At 40.0% G+C, this 23,487-nt stretch overlaps 1 protein-coding gene across 3 annotated transcripts in view; it reads right to left on the bottom strand.

Annotated features, from left to right (window-relative positions):
• Positions 1-21,683, bottom strand: part of SRRM3 (serine/arginine repetitive matrix 3) — a 334,253-nt gene extending 312,570 nt beyond the window's left edge. For all 3 annotated transcript variants that reach the window (XM_083173931.1, XM_083173930.1, XM_083173932.1), the window contains exon 1: positions 21,404-21,683. The gene's annotated coding sequence lies outside the window, so the exon portion shown is untranslated. The remainder of the gene's footprint in view (positions 1-21,403) is intronic.
• Between the last annotated feature and the right edge of the window lie 1,804 nt (positions 21,684-23,487).

Raw genomic sequence — 23,487 nt, 5'->3', positions numbered from 1 at the left:
CTGTGGTCTAAATACAACACTGTGTTATCTGACTGTTTTGTATGCTGTACAAGTTAATATCTGTGGAATATTTAAAATACCAGCAACTTACAGTAGATACATTTTTTGTATCATATCTCTTTGAAAGTAAGCTAAAACACATCAGTGTTTAACAACATAATTTTCATAAAAAAACTAAAAGAAAAACCAAGAAACCGAGAAAAACTTTGTCCTTGCTTTAATTGTCCAAAGCCCTTTCTAAAATCTGCCCTACAGCAAAGTGCACTGAATACTTCAGGAATGTTCTCACACAACTCCATTATACAGTAGTGATCAAAATGTTTGCAGATGTCAATGTAAGTGATGTAAAGCTAAACAATTCTACTTAGGGGATGTAGCCAGCAATCCAACAGTCATTCACAATGCTACACCAACACCGGCATCCTGACAGAATCTTGACACAGTTTACTGGTAACTATTAGGGTTAGGGTGCTCAGGGGTGGGTAGGTGGGTGGGTTTTATGTGGAGCAAATGATAGACAGTGTCTAGGTAAACAGTCAATAGGTTGACACCACTAGTGTGGCACATGGTAGCTTAGAGCAGCGGTTCTCAAACTGTGGGTCCTGACCCCAAGGTGGGTCCCGACCTTCTCAGATGGGGTCGCGACTCCATGTTGCTGACAATCAGGCTGATGACTTTTCTAATCTCAGTCAGTAATTCAAGGAGTCTGAAAAAGTCTGTCTAATTGTCTGTTACTTCATGCTCTTCCCATCATATAGTGTCTACACAATGCTGCCATGTACAGCATGTGGTGTCTGCTGACTACATGTGTGATGTGATGACCTTCTGCAGAAACTTGCCGGGTCCTGTAATAAATTTTATTGTCTGATGGGGTCCCAGAGCAAAATAGTTTGAGGACCCCTGGCTTAGAGGAACTGTACTGACTGACTCATTAGGGCTGTATGAGTCAGTGATCTGTATGAATCAGTGAACTACTGAACTAATTAACTCAAATGACTCATGAGTCATCAGGGCAATGTAATTCATCCAGCTCCGCAGAGTCCACTCCACACCATGTCTGAGCTCAGCACTGCCACCTGTGGAAGCTGAGATGTACTAACTCCAGAGATTATTGCATTGCTTTAAAAAAAAAAATCACGATAAATAGAAAAATAAATGAAAATACATTACTAGAATCAGTTGAAATGCAAACAAAACAAACATATACTACACAGTACACTCAAACCGTAAAGAACCATTCTCTTTTTATTCAAAGTGAGTTGTTCAAAATAACGTCTCTTTTCATTGAGCGATCAATTGATCACCGGTGTCTTTAGTGAGTCACTCTAGTCTGAATGATATCTAACTAGGATTTGTATGTTACTTTTATGAAACACGGAATTAGCACATCTGATCCAAGATAACACATAAATCACTAGAAACTCATAAAATGGGCCATTTATCATAATTCGCATATGAATTGCACTTGTGAGCCAAACATCTTGCCAGGACTCACAATGCGATATGAATAAATATTGCAGGAAAGTATTGCTATTGGGCTGCTGGGGCAGAGCTTGCAAGAAAGCTCTGTCCCGGTCGATCACCTCTCTCCACTTCTATTGCCTGTGAAGGCTTTCACAAAGGCGAAAGCCTTTATATCTCAGCAATCTTTCTGCACAGCAGCCAGGAGAGCTGTCCTGTTCTGAGGCTTAGCTGACATCAGTATCACACTACACAGAGACAGACTCAGGAATCATACTAGCATCAGAAATAGCTGTTATAATAATAATAATAATAATAATAATAATAATAATAATACAAAAAAAGCAACTTACATAAGAGATGTCCCGAGGGATCTGCAAAGCTCTCTCTCCCTCTGACGGGCAAAAGCATACAGCAAACTGGGGGAGGGACCTGCAAAGATCTCTCTCCCTCAAAGCATACAGATAAACTGAGGAAGGATCAGCAAAGTTCTCTCTCACCCTCTACTGGTCACAGGATACAGGAGAAAAGGGAAGGGATCTGTAAAGATCACACTCCATTCCTGCCAGACATAGGAAAGAGGAAATGGTATGGCTCCCTCTGATATTATTTCACAATTTGACAATGCTAAGTCTGACCTAATCACAATATCTATTACATGTATGGTAAATGAAATAAAAATTTGACTCCAAAGCAAATTTTAGGACATTTGATCATTTTTTAAAAATCAACCTAACACCAGTTTTCCCATGTTATACTTCAAATGTTTTAATAAAAGTCCCAAAAAGATAAATATCTACTTATAGGAGCCAAGTAGATTTTTACTTACTGCAGAAAAATTGCCTTCCTAGCTTTGCTTACTGGCTATGTTATTTTGCACAAGGGTAAATGACAAAAGCTTTCCTAATACATCTGCTAAAAGGAAAACATTATACCCATACACTATTTGACCTTCCACCTAGAAGTACTACTTATTGATTCCTAGAATTCATGAATGCACTGCTTGTACAAACTAACATTTTATTCGGCATCACACTGATTCCAGGCCATCGCTATTCCTCTGTATAAAGTACTCTAAATTATGTACATTTTTCAATAAGCAAAAATAAATATTTTCTATTATATTTTATATCCTTTGTTGTAATGCATACAATATTATTGATTAAAGTCAAGATGAATACAAGTTGAGTATGCCGTGTCTGAAAATCCAATAGCCTAAGCATACTAAAATACAAACCTCTTTATTTTCTGATGATTTAATGTACACAAACTTTGTTATCTTGTATAAAATCACCTTTAGACTATGGGGAAAATTTACTAAAGGAAATTTGTAAAAAATAGGTGTATTTGTATCCAGAAATACACTTATTTTTGACATTTACTATCCCGAAAATACGGCAATTCGTATTCGTATTGATAGCACATCAATACGACTACGAATTGCCGTATTTCCGGGATACTAAATGTCAAAAATAAGTGTATTTCTGGATACAAATACACATATTTTTTTTACAAATTTACTTTAGTAAATGTCCCCCTATATCTGAGGTGTAAATGAAACATACATGCTTTCTGTGTTTACACTTGGGGCATGATTCTGGTTGGTTTGCAAAAGAAAACTCATTCTTGTGTGTTTCAGGTATGCTCAGCACTCCAGTAAATGCAGCAAGATACATTTACCATAGAGACCTTAGTCAGACACACTGACAGTGCTTAACCTCTGCGTGACTATGAATGTCATATGAGAACCGGTGTTCTGCTGGTACCTGAACTACCTTCACTCCTTTCCTCTTCTAGCAGCTCACTGTAATGCACAGACAAGCTGTACATTCATGTTCAGCACCAAGTTAACGTCAAGTTGTTTACAGGGCAGTTGAGAGCAGGGATAAGCCCAGGTACTTGGGGGTGTATCCAATTTGGGGAGGAGTGGCTGTATAACCCTTCAGCAAAAAAACCCTAAAAAACATGGTGATACTTTGTAGCACTATGCACTGCGCCTCCATGGGTGGATCCAGGAAGCCTTAGGGGGAAGGGGAAAGGTCAGTGCTTTCACACCTCCCTGCACAACAGGGAGAAAGAGCAGCAGCCTACCTAGACCCTCTGCAGCCCAGTGTAAATTTGGGCTGGCAAGGGAGACTGCGATGGGGGTGGGCTCTCAGGGGCAAATGCAGGTTTTTCATTGGGGGGTTTCCTAACACGTACGTACGTGTATATATATATATATATATATATATATATATACATACACACAATCCATACATACACAAATACAAATAGCTTACACACACACACACAAATACACTTATATCACACACACACACATATATATATATATATATATACTCTGCAGACGCACAAACACACACACACAGCATATATACACACAGCATGTACACACACATAGTATACATACACAAAGCATGTACAGATGGGTCTTTTCCCATCCTTGCAGGGGATGGCGCTGGCGTCGCCAGCCGCCATCCCCCGCCAGCGCCATGGCGATCGTAAGAAGGGGACGCGCGCGCACGAGAGGCGCGCGCGCCCCCTTCCGACGGCGCTTCCAAACGTTTCCCCGGGTCCCCGCCGGCTTGCCGGCGGTAACCCGGGGTCCCCGCCGCCTGCCCGCATCCCCCCTAACCCCCCCCTAACCCCGTCCGTCTCCCTGAGGCGGAGACGGACAGGGTTTCCGCCACGCTAGCGACGGAGACTGAGACGCGCGTGCGCGTGAGACGCACGCGCGTCTCAGTCTCCTCGCTGGCGAGGCTGCTGGCGGGTCGCCAGCGCGTACGTTCTGGCGACCCGCCAGCAAGGATGTGCATAGGCACATACTGTACATGAACACAGAGCATGTATTGTATACACACACAGCATATACACATAACATACATATATAAACACACAGCATATATACACACATCATGTATACACATGCACTCCAGCATAGTTATTATAGCCCACAGCCCATAACACACCTGCCTGGGGATCTGAGTCACCCCCATCTCCAGCACAAACAGCCTACCAGCCCCCCAACAAGACAAGATAACTGCTTGCCACCCCTGCCCCCACTCACTTTGTAGACAGCCCAGCCGCGGCGCCACTGATGTGCTCCTCGGTCTTCTCCCCTCAGGCTTTAAGTTGTCATAAGCCTGAGCTACTCCCCCTGGCTGCCAGTGGCTGCATCTTCACCTCACAGAGACTGCAGCTGCAGCAGGGAGGGGGGAGAGAGCAGGGAGCTGACCCGCTGCCCGTGGAGAAGCAAGTAAACATCGGCGGCCAGGGGGGTTTCTTGATACTCGGAAACCCACACTGCGTGCGCGCCTGGCTTGGGCACCTCCAACAAGCTTAGCCCCATTAATTTGTACATGCCCTCTAGGAACCCCAGGTTGTGTAATCATTTTAAGCACCCAACAACAATTTCTGTTCAGAAAGAACTCCCTCTCCAAAAATATAGCCCTAAAGGCCTCTGAAGGACAAATCAGAACCGATTTCCCTTGAACTTCCCCAGCAGCTCCCCAGGAGGGTACCCATCAGATTTGGCACTTGATGTGCCATTTTACATGCGATTTACAGCATGTTAAATGACTCTCGGGGAGCTGCCGGGGAAATTCAAGGGAAATCGGATGCAATATATTGCAGGTGATAAAAATCACCCACACTATGCACCTGGTGGCTGCACACTCGATATATCTTATGTGCAGGCAGTTCAATCTCCCGATCTGATCCAATGTGCATGGGACCGCGCATAGGATGGGATGCCAAACAAATACGATTTTGACAGTTCTCACTCGATTTCTGGGCCCGATCCATTGCAATCTGGTGAAATTGGTCAAAATCACAGTAGTGTATGGCCAGCTTAACAGACTCTGAAAACATACCCATAATGATGCAAAAAGCAATGTTCCTAATGCCTAAATGAGGACACAGCAGGATTTGGCACTGCTCCTTGCCTGTTGTAAGCTTCATAAATGGCATAAAGAATATAATAGCCTGGGGCTAGACCAATGGTATTCATAGTTTGCTTTATATGACCAATGTTTTGAGAAACATACTTCTGTTTATGGAGACAAAATATTTGGAATTTTTGTCTGTATGTTCCAGCATCACGCAAATACTACATAATGAATTTGAATGGTACTTTCACTGTTAGGGACCGAGAAAAAAACTGAGAAATATATTATCTCAATGTTACATCAGGGAGAGGACCAATGAAGAAGAAAAAAACAGGATGCAAGTGATGCCGTCGAATTTACTAGTTTGCGATATCTGACGTTCAGTGGAAATTTTGTAATCTGTCAAATCTATTTGTCCCCGTCCTATTGTGTTAATTATTTTTGCCAAAAGCACATAGGATTGTGCTAGGTCCTGGCAAAACATTACTTGAGAGAAATAATGCTGCTTTCCCACTGCAGACCAGTTTAAAGTACTGGTAATCTTAAATGGTATTTAAAACGGTATTAGCATTCCCACTGCAGCAGATTACCGTTTTAAATACCATTTAAGTACCATTCCCATTGCAGTGAACCGTGTAAAATGTAGAGTGCCTAACCCCCCACCCCCTCAGTGTAAAGAGTGCCTAACCCCCCCGTACCTGCCCTGTGCCCCCACCTCCCCTCCCCTTGTACTTACCTGCACGGGGATCCAGGCGGGGATGCAGGGCAGTGGGGAGGCAGCGGGGGTCCATGCAGGGTCCAGGCAGGGTCCAGGCAGGGTCCAGGCAGTCCTAGTGCCTGATGAGAACTAGTAGTTCTAACTTTGCGCATATGTAATGAGTGCACATGCATAATAATGAGCCGCTTATTACATATGTGCATATGTAATGAGCGGCTCATTATTATGCACGTGCACTCATTACACATGCACAAAGTGAGAACTACTAGTTCTCATCAGGCACAGGGACTGCCTGGAGGCTAAATAACGTTTAAGAGGCATTCCCACTGCCTCTTAAACGTTATTTTAACGTGTAGGACTCTGCTTTAAAAACGGGTTGAAATACCATTTAACTTTAAACGGTATTTCAACTCTGGCACTTTCCCACTGCAGCCTTAAACGGTAAATTGCACTGAAAAATCGGCAATTTACCGTTTTTGAGTGGGAAAGGGGCATGACTGTATTATATTGTGTTGTTACTACAAACACACACACACACAGACACACACACACAAATCTAAACTGATTCTCTAAAAGAAACATCGTCAGAGGCTTAACATTCACCATCTGTTCTTCTACCAATTATTGCTGCAGGAACAACACACATCTAAGACATGCATAAGCAACAGACAGGGAAAAATATCAGAGCAGCTTTGCAACAAAAGGAAGCAAAAATGAGATCTCCTTTGGTTCATAAACTCCTTTATCAAAAATGCTATCGGTAACAAGCAAAAATTCCCAAGTTTTAGCAACATTAGAGCACCCTGCTATTTCTCACATTTTGGATGTGACCAATCTATTGCTGCAGGTACAGTCTGTTCCCTGACTCATTCAGCAACCTTTATGCTACTACCTCCTCACAGTAGTGTACTTAGAAAAATAAGAATAAAATATGGCTAGAAAATTATAAAAGAAAAAAGAAAATGACAAAAGAAAAATAAATAAAAGGTTAAACTGCCAGCTATTAAACACAGCTGAGTTAATTGTGGTATCATTTACTTTGGAACTGTATCCACACATTAAATTTCACTATACAAACTCCTATTTATAACATGAGAATAACAAAATTTAGCAGTAATAATTCCCAGAAGCACTTTTGTTTTACGCTGTATTTCTAATGAGTATTTCTGAATTATTTCAGTTATGTTTGATTTTAAATGGAAGACATATATTGGACCTTTGTTATTTAAATTTTAGTGGAAAGTAAAGAATTCTAGCACAATTATGTATCTTGAGGTATCTTGCATTTATGTTGTACAAACACATCAAACACATGAAATGCACACAAATATATTTTATTTGTGCATAAAACAAGGGGTGAAATTTAATAGGATGAGAAATTTAGAAAGTGAGAGATTTGGTAAGAAATCTCCAGGTTTTTTAAAGCGGCAATCATTTGGGCAAAACCAGTTTGATTTTGCAGTGTAAATGATTGCCGCTTTAAAAAAAACTAATTGGAGATTTCTTACTAAATCTCTCACTTTCTGAATCTGTCATCCTATTACATTTCACCCAAGGTTTCAAAATATGAAACAAAGTTTGGGTAACATCTCAGGTACTGAATGTAAATGCCAAGCAATCATTTTCTTGCACATATTTAGTGCCAGTTACATATCATGTCCTCAGTAGTGCCAGTTACAGATGTCCCAGTAGTGCTTTTAGCAAAAAAATGTATGGTTTTCAGAATAATTTGGATAATGGATATTTGGATAAGGGATACTAAACTTGTATATATATATATATATATATATATATATATATATATATATATACATATATGTATGTATATATCAATGTATTTTTCTGCCGTAGAGCACTAAAAATGTCTAGTTTTGCCTCTGATTAAATCCGCAATAGTTTTGTAAACAGAATGCAGTTTGAGCTATTTCAATGAACATAACAAATATTCAGTCCCTGGAGACCAGTGGCCGATTGGGCGCTAATATACCAGTAATTATAATATTTTGTAATTCAATAAATTTATATATAAATATGAGCAGCAGTTTTCTAATTGTACTGGTGTCTGTACAAAAAGAGTGTGTCTAGTCCGGAGCCGGGTTTTTAATCCCGGACCCAGAATCCACACAGGAAATTACTATTTACCCAAAGGAAGGGAGAACTGCGCTAATGAATATTGATTCCTATTACACCATGAGTGAATGTACATACCCAATAAAAATGAAGACTGTTTCAGTATTATATAATATACAATTTAGTTCTATAAATTAAAATAAAGAAAAGGCGGCCACCTATGACAATTAATTATAAAAAATACATCACATTAATATTTCTAAAATAGTAATCTAAAAGCATGTAGGATAAACTTTTGTAAAGCAGCTAGAATACTTCAGATCCTGAATTGGGCCACAAGATTTTGGATATAATAGAAATAGATTTTTGCCACACGGTTTAGATATCCGTATATGGAATGTAATAGCCAGCCTGTACCTGTAGTGATGGCGGGCCGATTTCAATGGACATACCTAATTTGGAGGGATTATACAACCCCACACTTCCCCACTGAAAAGAAGACCAATGGTACATGTCTGTATTGATGATCTATGGAATGATGGCACATTTATTTTCTTTCTTGGAATTGCTTACTTTATATTTTCATTTACTGTTAGCTGATTGTGGCTTTTATGTTTAAAAATGTACTTTTTAAAAGGAGTTTTACTAATTGTATTTATGTGTAATAAGCGCACCATATGACTCCCACCATATTCCCAAAATCACTTCCACAAGTATTACCAACGTGTAAATCTCACGCTGTTCACTCTTTTTTTTCTTATCCACCCACCATCACCATTTTTAAAACATTGTTAGAACATAGAAGAGGATGAGGGTAGGATATGTAGAGAAAAGAGCAATACCCAATAGGATAACCTCCAAAGTTTGAAAAGAGTTACAGGACATGTTCAATTTTTCTTGTACCGATACAATAAAATAGAAATGTTATCTTTCCAAGAATGTGCAAAAAACAAATAATCAGACAGTTTATGGGTAAGGAGGCTGGCACAGTCATGTTAAGGCCCAAACTCAGTAAAACTGGCCAAACACTGGAATTACCTGCATATGAACTGATCATATGCAGGATGTATGCTAAGCAATTTTGATAAACTGATTAGGGTAGGCAATTTCCTGGTGTCCAGATCTCCCATGGCGAGCACATACACATGCACAGATTTGTGCTAAGCGATTTTCCTAAGAAATTTTGCTAAGCATTTTTGCCTACACAAAAAAAGGCAGGGTAGTGGTTCAGAATGAGAGATTGCAATCAGTATCGCTCGTTCTGTACACACAGAGAGATTTGCAGTCACCTGCTAAGTAATTTGACTAGATTTTGACTGCATGCACTGACTTAGATAGCAGGCAGTGGCGTAACTACTGTACGCTTGGGGGAGCAAGCCACGGTGGGGTCTATGTGGGCGCCAGCACCCGCTGGACGCACTGACATGCTGCTGCCTGCCACTGGCTGAGCACCAGAGGCGAGTCAGCCGCAGCACGTGTGCGGCCATGGCAGAGACGACAAATCCCCCCCCCACTGATTCAATTGATTGTACACAGAGCCGGCTATTGGCTACTGTGTACAGGATGGATGGGCGTGCTGGGGCGGCCTGGGATGCGTTGGAGCCAAGGGAATCAGCAGTGTCTGCTGGTTTATCATCCTCTATCGTGCTTCAGCTTCTCCGTTATGCGTGTGACGCCGCCTCACGCTGGAGAGGAGCCAGGGGGGGGGGGGCGCCACAAACTTTTTGGCAGGGGGGAGCAAAATTTATAGTTACGCCATTGATAGCAGGAGACATTTAATCTCTCTGGGCATACACCTAGAGAGATCTATGCTTACTTTCTGGTCAGATTGCTTAGAAAATAGCACAAAATCGCTCCGTGTGTATGCCCCTTAAGAGTGATCCAACAAGCAATCTTATGTGCTTTAAAAGCACATACGATCTGCTTACATCTGCAAGCAAAGCTGATTGATTGTACGTGCAGCATGTATGATCTGAGGAGCGACCTCACGCATCACACTGATATTCCTCACCATGTGCACACAATCGATCGCATCACACGACGAAATTGTGCGTTCAGGCCTGATATTGTTTCAGTGCCCAGAAACAGTTTGATATACTTCACAGGAATCTGATCCAATGAAACACAGCACTCAATACAAAAAGCACAGGTTACTCTCATTAGAGCCATGCTGTAATACGCATTTAACATATATCATCATTGTATCTTAAATGTCATATGTGAACTATATTAGTTATTATCAGAAATTGAAAAGCTCAAAAATAAAATAGCTATTTTACAACTGAATGTATGAAGTATCTAATTCATACTTGTCAAAGTGATCAGTATTTTGTACTAACTTATTAATGTTCAATCCTCACAATCGACCCACTGTTAGCTGCTATAATGAGTTCTCTAAAGCAATGGTGGGGCTATTCACAAAATGTTGAGCGCACAGAAAATTGTATAGTAATGGAAATACTTTGCTTGAATTGTCTGATTAAAAAAACAGTGTCCATTCCCTGACAACAATCAATGACCTGTATAAAAGCACTGTGACTGTTAGCTTTTGCCTTTATATTCTCACAGCGCTTCTCAGCGACATAACTTGCAGAAAACGGTTCATTATCCTATATACACCTTCGTATCGCTTCACTTGTTTGAACACTTTGACAATGAGCATATGTGACTTTCAATGTACCCTATGTAAGCATACTGTATATAGGATTTTCATTTAAGAGCTATATAATTTCGAGACATAGCAATACATTGTACAGGGTGCAGTCGCAAGCTAAACAATGGAACTAGCCATCATTCAGTGTTTAGTGACCCTATTATTACAAATACTGTAGCTTCTCACAGTGCAAGTAATATGATAGCCCAGAGCTACACAGATGCCTTCATGGTCAGACATTGAACTGGAAATAGTATGCACTATCTGACCATAAAGTATCTTATATTAAAATATGAGATTTATAAATGCTGCATCCAGTGAAATCATATAGTATATATTACACCACATGGTCTTTACACAGCTCAGAGCTACCAACACCAGGCAACATACTGATTACAGCCCCTTCATTTGTAAAATAGAACAATGGTTAAAATATCATGAGCCCTAGTGACCACTGAGACCTCAGTGGGAGCCTAGATTGTATAATGGATGAGCCAGCTCTAGCACTAGTCAATACATATACTTTAAGCATTACTTGCTGGAGAGTATAGAATTGTGTTCATAAGGCTACAGTCATAGGTGTGCGCAGCACATTTTATTAGGGGGTGCACCGTGAAAGGAGTGTGCATAGCTCCACCTATTGGGCGTGTCTAATACCACCAATCAGGCGTGTCTTCCATCATCTATTGGCACTCTCTACAAAATAAAAAGTCTCTCAGCCACACCAAAATCTCCTGCATATTTCAATTTTAATCTTCTAATTACTCTGTGTAACGGTACATGCAAATACAGTCATAAACATGACGCAGGTATTTAGTGATATGACAATGGTCTAGTAAAATTAACAATGCAAACACACATAGAATTGATTGATGGGTGCTTCTTTAAATGGAATACAGTTCTAAAAAGCCAAAGTCTTTGGTTAAGGGTATTGCTGGTATTGTTAGCAGCAGGGATGTGTTCATAAGGGTGGGGCACAGCATTAGAGGGTGTATGTGCACCCCTAACACTCAATGTGCGCACACCTATGGCTACAGTATTCATTATATAGACTGCCAATATTTTGAGTAAATATGGCATAAATACTTTAGCTTATATGCTATTTTTTAGAGCACTGGCATATAACAAGATACATTACATTTATTATAAGAACTGCGGAAAATGGTCGCTAACCTTATAACACTGGAACTGGGAATCGCCTACATCAGAAAGGGCCAATAGAACTGCTCCCCAGGCAGGATGCGGTTACGATGCCGGTGAATGGCATACCAGCAGTCAAAATCCCGGTAGCAGGATTCCGACCAGTGGCCTCAACACCAGTGCCGGAATCTTGACACAAGTGGAGATGCCAACACTGGAATACTGAGTGTCTGCATCCTGATCTTAATTATGCTGGGACATTGTAATGTTAGACCAAGAGAAGGGATCGGGGGGGGGGGGGGGGTAGGTTTGGGCACTAGGGAGGAGTTAGGGTTAGAGGGGGAGGGTTAGGCTATGGGGTGGGGTTTAGTGTTAGCCAATAAAAAAGGGGTTGATTGGGGTTAGGTACTAAGGGGGGGAGTGTTAGGGTTAGGATGTGGGGGGGGGATTAGGTTTGGCACTAATGGATAGGGTTAGACTGCAGGTAGGGAGAGTTCGGGATAGGGGGTAAAGTAAGTATACTTACCCAGCTGCTATCAGAATTCTGCTCAGAAAGATGCTGTCGTCTTCTGACCATCAGCATCCCGTCTGCCGGTCATGCATACTGAATCCCCCCAGACAGGTCTACAGATTTTTATTGGTAGGTATATTAGAATTGTCACCTTACTTAATAGGAATGCCATTAGCCTTGACTACATGACTACATGTTATGAAAACAAAAAATGTTAAACTTCTGAACATAAATCATGAAAATTTAAATTAGGAAAAGGTGTTACCTACAGTATTTTCCACAATAATGAATACAATGTCAAACTGCATGTTGTATCTAAAACAGCTCTGGACAAAATGTTATTTTTACAATTATTGTATGCACCCTATCTGAAGATCGGTAATGTAACCAGTCATGGAACCTGGCTTGAAGATCCTACTGTAGGAGTTTAGGCTCATATACACAAGTTATTAGCCCCCCTTATATTTTAACTTCTACTGGTTGCTAATATACAATGTATTTTTTGGTTCCAATCTCAGATTATTACATCAATTAAAACGGTATGTGCTTAGGTCACCTTAACCACCAGGACATTGTTGATTGTTCTTGATTAGATGTCATAATTTCAAGTATATATAAGAGCAGTAAAGCGCAATAAAGCTAGTTAAAGAAGATGTCTATGTGACTTACATTACATAGTGCTGGATAAAAACAAGTCATAGAGCAAAAAACACTAAAAACATGATACCAAGAATAGCATTTTAGCACATGGAACAAAGGCCACTGTGCAGTACCAACACAATACGTGTATGTGACACCATGGTGGCCATATATCCAGCGCTAGATCATGAAACTGTGGACCTGTCTGTGAATAGAGACGTTATGTTCCAGAATGATATATGCTCACCTTGGAAGCCGAAGTAGGCAATGATTAAATCTGCTAGTTATTAAACAGTGCCGCTCTGCTCTGAATGGAACCTCAGATGGTTTCGGTACATGGAGGAAGGGTTCATGTAGGAGGAGGTACAGTATATCTACAGTGCAAACATGCAGTGTTATATTGTTCATTGTCAGGATTCTTGCTTTCATTTCAACCACTTACCTATTTCCAACTTGTACATTATACTATATTGAATCTGGGAAGAGGGATAAGTCATATACTGTACAGTAAGAAGATTAAAAAAACATGGTTTGACAGTATATCTCACTAAAACTACACTAAAGGGACTAAAACTACACCTTTAAAATAATGGAGAGTCTATGTCAGGCTTTCCCAACCACTGTCCTCAAGGCACACCAACAGTGCAGGTTTTAGTAATATCCAGGCTTCAAACAGATGGTTTAATCAGAATCACTGTGGTACTAATTAAATCACCTGTGCTCAAGCCTGGATATCACTAAAACCTGCACTGTTGGTGTGCCTTGAGGACCGTAGTTGGGAAAGCCTGGTCTATGTAATAAGCAAAATAAAGGGGAATGATATAACTAGGTTTACCTTTTTGCATTGCAATCCACCAGAAAACATGCAGTGGCATCACAATGGGGATGCCGGGTGTGTGAGCCTGCATATGGGTGCCACCCACCAATGTGCCAACTTCTCTCCAGTGACATGAGCAGCACTGTAAGATTATGTGCAGTACCCGGCTCTTGTCACAGTGTAGGCGCCGTCCGACACTGGTATTCGGGTGCATCCCGCTTCTCCAAGACCAAGTGACGGAACGGGGGTTCAGGATGCGAGGCCTCACTCTTTTTCTACTGCATGCGCGACAGAGGCACATCATGCCACATGGGTTGTCAAGCACCATTAGTGATGCCCCTGGTTTCAGGTTTTTAGTATCTATAGCTTTATGGTTTTTCAAAGAGAGGATTTAAAAAAATCTTATTATGTAATAAAAATAAAATTTTACTTTTAACACAGTCATGGATGTGCATTGGCGCTTCTCCTACAGATGATAGATATTAATCTATTATATAACTCCCTTTAGGGTCAATTCTTCCACCAGATACATGGTAAATCTTAATGTATGTGTGTCAAAAGTGTATATTATAGTTATAAATCTTAATGTTGAATCTCATAGTAAATAATGATAATGATGATATAGGTACTTGCCATAGATTTTGCTCTAGGATGGAAAAACATTTAGCTAAATTAACAATTTATACCTTGTCCACTAACTGAAAACAGATATGGACATTTACAAATTTAATTAAAAACAGAAATGAACCTCCACTGTATTACATTATGCAAATCAGTAAGTTCATAAAGCGGTAAGATGATAATTGAAGATATGTATAGGCAGTGTTGCAGCTTCCGGGCTGAGCCTGGTCACCAGTACTGCTAAATCAGCACTATTTCATTGTTATAACTGCGGCAGCTCTGGTAGTAGGATATTTAACATGACAAACAGTACCCAATGTGCTGATCTAGAACCAACGGTTCTGACTATAATATACAGATTTTTTACATTTAAAATAATTGGGGTTTATTTTATCATTTAAAAAACGAATAATATTTAATTATGTTGATCTCTATAGTAAAACAAATACCTTTTATTTATGTAATCTTTGCTTTCCATGCAGTTTAATCAAAATGAACCACGCAATTGTAGATGTTTAATGCATCAATTTTGTGTAAATGCTTATATTTCACTCTCACCTATAAAGATACTTGAATCGATCTGAAAAATCCCTCCATATACAGTATATATACATTTTGGGGGCATCCAATCCTGGATTCCGACTGTCGGAATGTCCTGGAAGTCGGAATCGCGGGGACAGTAATTGGCCAGTCGGAGTTCAATGTTCCTACTGTTGGAAAGTCCGGATTGTCGAAACGGATGCAGATTGTAGAAATCTGAGACTGTTTCCAACAAAACAGATCCGATTTTAAAAGAAAGTCAGATCTGACACCGTTCAATGCTGTCATTAATGGCAGCATTGAATAGGTGAGAGCCGATATTTACCATGCTGGAAAATATCTGCAGAGATTGAATACCACCCTTTGGGGGATGATCTGGGAAAAATCAAGCCTACTGCCTATTATGGTCCACTCCCCTTAATTAAATGTAAAGTTTCTATGCTCTACATTTCTACATTTTAGAAACTCATTTACAGTACAGTTAGTGTGTACACTTCCTGTGTCCTACTGCTAATTTCTATTATTTTAACTACATTGGTTTGTGTGAACTCATAAATAATTTCCCATATACTGTAAAGTGCCTGTAGATGAGAGAGAATTCTGGAAAACCTATTTCGTTGAATACAGTACTGTACATGGTGTGACTCATGGCCTAATGGAGAGATAGACCAAACAATATGCAGAAAACACACAGATGAAAAAGCATATTTACATGATCATTCTCAATCGGATGCATCTGAAGATGCTTTACAACACCAGCATGTGCTTTAAATTGCATACGAAGTACTAAGCATACTAATCATAGAGACAGCACAGGCATAGCACATAGATAGATGGAATAACTGCATTAGTAGTACAGGTTGAGTATCCCGTATCCAAAATGCTCGGGACCAGGAGAATTTTGGATAACGGATTATTCCGTATTTCGGAATATTTTAATATTTCAATTATGTATTTTGAAGTATCTTGCATGTATGCTGTATAAACACATAAAATACACAAAAATATATTTTATTACAACATAAAATACACACAAATATATTTTATTTGTTCAAAAAACAAGGTTTCAAAACATGAAACAAAATTTGTGTACTATCTCAGATATTGAATTTGAATGCCAAGCAATCATTTTCTTGCACATATATAGTGCCAGTTACATATCATGTCCTCAGTAGTGCTGTTACAAATGTCCCCAGTGAGTTTTTAGCAAAAAAAATATTTTTTATTCACTTTCTGGAATGTATGGTTTTCGGAATAATTCGGATACTCGGATACGGGATACTCAACCTGTAATACCCTGCAGTGCACATGGTTTTGTCCATCTGAGGAGTGAACTAGAATAAGGCCTCTAAGAGTGAACTAGAATAAGGCCCAATGTGTATTGAAGTGTCACATGCAAAACAAAGAATATTGTCTAGACAAGCAAAAGTCTCATTTACCATGTCAAATATAAATATATAAATACAGTAAAGGTTATTTCAGTTAAATACAAACACCTCTTGCTTTCCTCTCTAATACTGGTTTCACATTCCAAACCTGCTTTCAACCCGTTTTTGTAAACGTGTCTTAAAACGGGTCAAAAGACAGTTAAACCCCTTTTATATTGCATGTTGTAAACGGTATATTGCAGTTTCAATACCGTTTTTGTACCTTTCAGATTCAACCCGGTTCACCCATAGAAAGCCATACAATGTAATTTTAAATGTTTTTTTTTCCTGCTTGTGGGTGGGGATCATGCAGGGAGATAACCTATCACCCTTGTGTGGTTATCATTTGTAGCAAATACCGTTTCTGAGCTGTTCAGACTGCAGGGAAAACGGCTTAGAAACGTGTAGGATCCTGCTTTTAACACGTTTCAAAATACCGGAGTTCTGTAACCGGTAAATTGACAATGGAGCTTTCACACTGCAGCTGTTCCCGTTTTAAAACGGTAAAAAAACGTCAATATACTGTGTTAAAGCTGCAATGTGAAAGGGGTATTGGGAGTGTATTTACTAAAGTGCGTGTTTAAGTGTAGATGTTGCCCATAGCAACCAATCAGCAACCAATTTGAATCTAGCAAATATGTTCTGGAAAGTGCTAGATAAATGATAAGTAGAATAATTTTGATGGCTATGGGCAATATCTCCTTTTCTATAAACATATACCCTGAGTGTAATATAGGAATAGGCCTTCAAATGAAGATATCAATTAAGTGATGTAACTAGATAATTAAATATAATATATAGGCCTGTTGCGAGCGTGGCCCCGGCCCTGGGTACTGTAGGAGGGGGGCTGGGGGAGTGGGACCTAATCATGTGGACATGACCATGTCCACTACAAAAACCCACAGTATTTTGTGGGGTGGGTTCAAACAGATTGCGCAGATATTCACGAGTGCCGCCCGTGAACCTTCACCAAAAACCCTTGGAAAACATGCAAACAGAGGGGGATGGAGTCACATTGGTGCTTGTGTTTCGCAATCAGGGGTTAAATAAAAAAACATGAATCTTACATTTGATCACAGCAGATTTTGTTTCAACAAAATCTTAGATTCTTAATCCCTACTAGAGAGCTAATGCAATCAAAGTGATAGTGTAATATTGTCAGGATAAAACATTGTAACATTGCATTCACATACAAATATAAAGCATATCACCTCCACTGGTGGAATCCTCCTGGCTGTACTCCTAGGCTCAGTGGCATCCAGTCCCAGATGGTTGAAATAGGGCAGTGTCGGAGAGGGTGCCGGCTCCACAGTCCTCCCTTTGCTGGATGGCGTCTTAGGAGTCCTACTTGTATTTCCCAGGGATGTAGTATGACTGCTGCCTAATGCATTTCGGACTTCAATGTCCTTCTGAGGAAGGACATTGAAGTCCGAAATGCATTAGGCTGGTGACATACTCATTGACACTACCCCATTTCAATGCGGACTGATCCTAGGAGTACAGCCAGGAGGATTCCACCAGTGGTGGTGATATGCTTTATACATGTTTGTTGATGTGAATGTTAGACTAATAAATTATTATTTTATCCTGACAATGTTGCACTTTCACTTTGATTTCATTAAAATTAAACCTAACCGCAATCCCAACCCTATACCAAACCATATTCCTAACCCCAATCCTAATATTTATACTGACATTTTGACTATCTACATTTCACATGTCAACGTTTTGAGTGTGTTAACATTTTGCAGGTGTCAACAATCTAACCATGCTGACATTATGACATTTGACTTTATGGCATCAACCTTTTGACTGCCGTCATTGTGTCAACATAACTGCACAATGCATTTGGGCGTAAGATGAGGCACAAGTGCTTCTATCCCATCATCACAAAGAAAACTCTTGATGGGCTCTTCTTTCCATAATGGAACACAATTTATGTATATTCCCATTTATTACCATTCTGAGGCACTTATACATGTGCTTTCCTGTACAGTATCTTACCTCCCAACATGACCCTCTCCAGGAGGGACGGAATGCTCTATTTCTTTCTTAAATTATCATTGCGATCAGCTGTGGTGAAACACCTTTCTTATCGATTAACCTCTTTAAAACAGTTGATGACAATCATAAATTAAGAGGGAAGTCCAGGAACAGAGCATCGTGTCCCTGATGGAACGGGTCATGTTGAGAGATATGAATTATGTACGTATATATATATTATCATATCCTGTAAAGCATATATATAAAAAGTTTACTCATTAAATATTGATAACATAATTTCACTATCATTTACAATCCTTGAGAAACTGTCGTTTTAAACTACTCAATGAACAAAATCATTAATAAAGTTCAAAATATTTACAGACATAATTGACACATTTGTAGGCTTTACAGTTGTCAATTCACATTGTAATGCTAGATGACAAATATATCCACAGCAATGTTATTTTGCAAATAAAAAAGTTTTATTTTGTGCCTGAATTTTAACTAAGAAAAAATAATAATGTCAATATAATAACAGCATGTCTTAAAATCTGCAGTCAAGTATAGAGGGCAAACAAAAATGTGTGAAAATAGCAATATGTGTCTTCTATTATTTAAAAGATCATTAAAAATTAATAGACCTGCATCACATAAGAAAGCAGCAGTGATAAATTGTACTAAACATTGGATAGATAGATGGATAGATAGACAGCTAGAATAGTCAGAATAGACAGGGTAGATTAGAAAGATCGATAGACAGACAGACAGACAGAAAGAAAGTTTGCTCAGTCTAGGACAAGACAGCTTGTGATAGCATTAGTCTTTACAGATAACTAATTAAATTTGGACTTTATTTTTAGACTGTGCCTTTTAATACTCATTATTTTGGTCCAAAATAAAAAAATAATTATATTTCTTAAAAACATGACCCTTCTACAGTTGCTATTAACTGTTTATTCAAAAATATGTGTAAGATGTTCTCTATACTGTATCTCATAAAATAATGCATACAGTAAAATGCGGCATAGGCAGGTACTGTATGCATCAGCTTGTTGATAGGAAGCATTTAGTTGCTATGTGTCACAATATAAGTCACAATAAATATTGTAACTGTATTTTCCCCCACTCATCCAGATATAGAAATACAGTGTGCGTAATAATAAACATTTATGTGGGCAATGAAAGTAAGAATTCCGTAACTGTCTACTACACAATGAAAATAGGCACAGACAAATAAAACTATGTCATAACTACCAAATTCATACTTTCATTTCACACTCAATAAAAACAGAATGAACAGCCACAAACATCAATACAAACAAATTTGATAATTACATCAAAAAAGCCACAAGCTTGACTGGACAGTTAATTTATGTGACATCACAGAACCAGCAGTGTTTTTAAAGTCCTTTACTAAACGGACTGTACCGGAATATCTGCCAGGCTACAAAAAAATGTTACACTCACCAATGCAAAGGAAATGGCACTTTGAAATACACTTTTATACCTTGCTGATAATTACAGTTGTATGTGTGTAATATTCGCAACTGAGTGATAATGTTCCATATTATGACATTTCCCTGATTAGCCATTTAACATGTAACATGCCTTTAATATGCAAGATGTCACATTTTCCAGAAAAAGGCAAGAAGCAAAATAAGTGTCCTAAAAAGAAATTAGATATTTCTGTTGTTAAATATCTTGACTGTAATATCCATGTTATTGATTATCGATCTATCTATGTATCTATCATGCATATAATGCCATGCAATGAAATGTTCCGTTAAAGTAAAGTCTATATCATGGTGCAGCAATCAGTTAAACTACTGTTATACTGAGTCTTTTATAAAATATTAAAACGTAAAGCATCTAAATGAGACACTTTCTGACCCAAATCAAAGTCTAGTTTTTACATCCAAAAATGACAACATGGCATGTAGAAAATAAGCAACATCTCCTTTACATCTGATTATTAACAAACATATGTACATGTTAAAGTTTTTCACATCATGGACATTCTATTTATTGCTAATGTAATAAAGACTACTAATATAAAAGTATAGCAAGACTCCCAAATATAAGATACATCTAATATTGTATATTATACTTCTAATGTTGCCATTATTGGAACAAACACATAATACACAATATTACTGTTTATATTCTACGTAAGTGATATAAATCACAACTTGACAATGCTCTAGTACAGATATGTCGCTTTATAGATAAAATAGCAATGAATAATTATTACATCGCTTAATAAGCACATATCTAACATCAAGGACACATATTTCCCCCATAAGGTGCAGCAACACAAGTCTAGTGCCCTGTGTAAATTGTGAGGAAAGCTGGGATTATGAAGCTGGGCAAGCAAACAGCAAAGTGTTGCCTGTATGGTAGGTGGACACATTGCTTCAGTCACCATACATTCATTTCCAAGAAACAACATTTAACTTTTCCTGTATGAGCATGGTGATTGCATCCCGGACCTAATGCTGATTTATTATAGAGAATGCTCGTCACCTACTATCTTTATTGTCACAGGGAAAAAAGTGTTTAAATAATTTAGGATGATACATGATCCCCCTCCCTCTTTACACGCCATCTGTTCTCCCAGCCTATCCATAAGGTCAAGGGACCCACTCTCCACATTGCAACTGACTATGCAGCCCTGCATGTATGTAACCCATGACATGTCGGCACAGATGACCTGTGCTCACTGTAGCCCTAAATCCCTAGTAACCGAGGTAATCACCCTGCCCATCTTCTTCCAGCTCTTTGTTAAAATTGCATGAGCAGCGGCAACACGGGTGTGCAATTGGCTGTGCACCGGTTGGGAGGTGCAGCAGTGTGCTCTGCACTGCACAACATGGAGCATCCGTCACATTGCAATATGCGTCAGATGGGGCCATTAGGTCCCTGTCTCTCACCTGTAAGCAGGATCCCTTCTTCTGGCTGTAGGCTGCAGATGCTCAGCAGCAGCAGTGTTGCTGTCAGGGCTGCCCGGTGATGCTGCCGTCTTCTGTCGCTGTGGTATATTCGGCTCTACTATGCTGCTCCTGCTATTGCTATTGGGTGCTCAGCTGCGATGTGCCGGGCACAGCTGCTGCCGGGATGGGAGTGCAGGCATTGGAGTGGGGAGCACGAACAGTCTCCTCTAGAAAAGCCCTTGTCGCTGCTGAAGTGCTGGACAGCTCATTACCATAGACATACTCCAACGCAACGGAGCGCCTCGAGTATTGCCGTCCCTCCACAGCGCCACCTACCAGCAGGGAGAGCCCAGGCAGCATCAAAACACATGCACCGTTATTCTGATCGGCAGTCGGCACGGGCCGCGGTAATGGGAAACTGGAAAAGAAATGTTATACAGCCCACTGTGTGTGCATCTATAGGAGCTATGCATGGCACATGGGTAATGGGAAACTGGAAAAGAAATGTTATACAGCCCACTGTGTGTGCATCTATAGGAGTTATGCATGGCACATGGCATCTATAGGAGCTATGCATGGCTGTTTGAATTTCTAAATTTAAAATAGAAAATGTAATGCATACTTGCCTACTTTTGAAAACTAGTTTTAGGGAGATTATAGTTGGTCGTAGAATTTTGCAAAGCGCCCCACTGAGGGGGCATGTCATGCTCCACCCAAAGGGCATGGCTAGTTCCATATATGGAGACATTGTGAAAATAGATTGTGAACATGGCACCTAGAAGCGTGGGTGTGTAATTTAAAATGTCTTATATCCAAATGTGGATGAGCCCCAAAGCAGTTAGTAAGAGCTACTTTACTTGGTAAATTGCTGGGAAATAGTGCTGATGATTCAATGTAAATGTATCTGTCTCTCATTCCTTTTTTCCCAAAAAATGTTACAGTGTAATGTGGGCTAGGTGAAATGAGGGAGATTGCTAGACTAATGAGAGAGAGAGGGAGATTGCTGCTATTTCAGGGAGTCTCCTCCTCCTCATTAACCTTACACTCCACACACCTAAATGCACCTTACACTATGACCGGAATTTAATGCCGCCCGAGTTTAGTGCAGTGCGAGCTGTCTGCTGAATTCTGATGTTTTTTAAAGGGGAATTAACTTACAAGGTATGGTTTTGCCTTGTAAGTTAATTCCCCTTTAAAAAAACGTCAGAATTCAGCGGACATCTCGCACTACACTGAACTCGGGCGGCATTAAATTCCACCCTATACTATATGTCATACACCCTTATGCTCCTTACTCTATAGGCCAGACACCATACTGCCCTTTACACTGCTGGAATTAAGACTTCTGTGCAACGAAGTCGCACTGCCGCCAGAAAAAGGGTGTGACCTCACTGAGAGGGGGAAAGGCATATTGGGAATAATGCTCCCACAAGCCATGCCTCCCGTTTTCATCACTATGGAGGCATGCTATGCGCTCTGTGAGCTTCTGGCATGCCCCCAGCCCCTCTGTCTCCCATGAATGGATGCTCTGTGTAGGCACAAAATGTCTATTCACCCCTGTGTGACAGGGCATCTCCCAACTGCCCCTCTCCCCATCGCAGGACATTGATGCCCTTGGGTGGGACAGAGGGACAGTCACAAAAAAAAATCCCTGTCCCACGAAAATCTGTACAGATAGGAAGTACTGTCCTGCTGACAGATGCTAACGCATGGACATGCAGACGCCGACAAACAGATGCTGACAAATGGACAGATCCTAAAACACGGGCGCTGACAAGTTGATACATGGACGCTGACACAGACACATATGTTGACACATGGACACTGACAGACGCCTATACACAGGGATATGCTGACACACGGACTGCACATAGAGACACTGATGCTGACAGACGCTGACATCTAGAGACATAACACAGACACCCAGACACTAACACAAATATGCTGACGTGATGGCACAGACACTGACTGTTTTGCATCCCACTGTAGAAAACCAGGGTTTGAAAGGGTTAACCTTATTGTTGTGTTCAGCTCCTGTGCTGAAGCCTGTAGAAGGGGGAGGGCTCTGTAACCGGAGTGCAGCG

This window comes from Crinia signifera, chromosome 2 (genome assembly GCF_055691185.1).
Source record: "Crinia signifera chromosome 2, ASM5569118v1, whole genome shotgun sequence".
NCBI classification, from domain to species: domain Eukaryota; kingdom Metazoa; phylum Chordata; class Amphibia; order Anura; family Myobatrachidae; genus Crinia; species Crinia signifera.
This window is presented reverse-complemented; position numbering and strand designations above follow the sequence as displayed.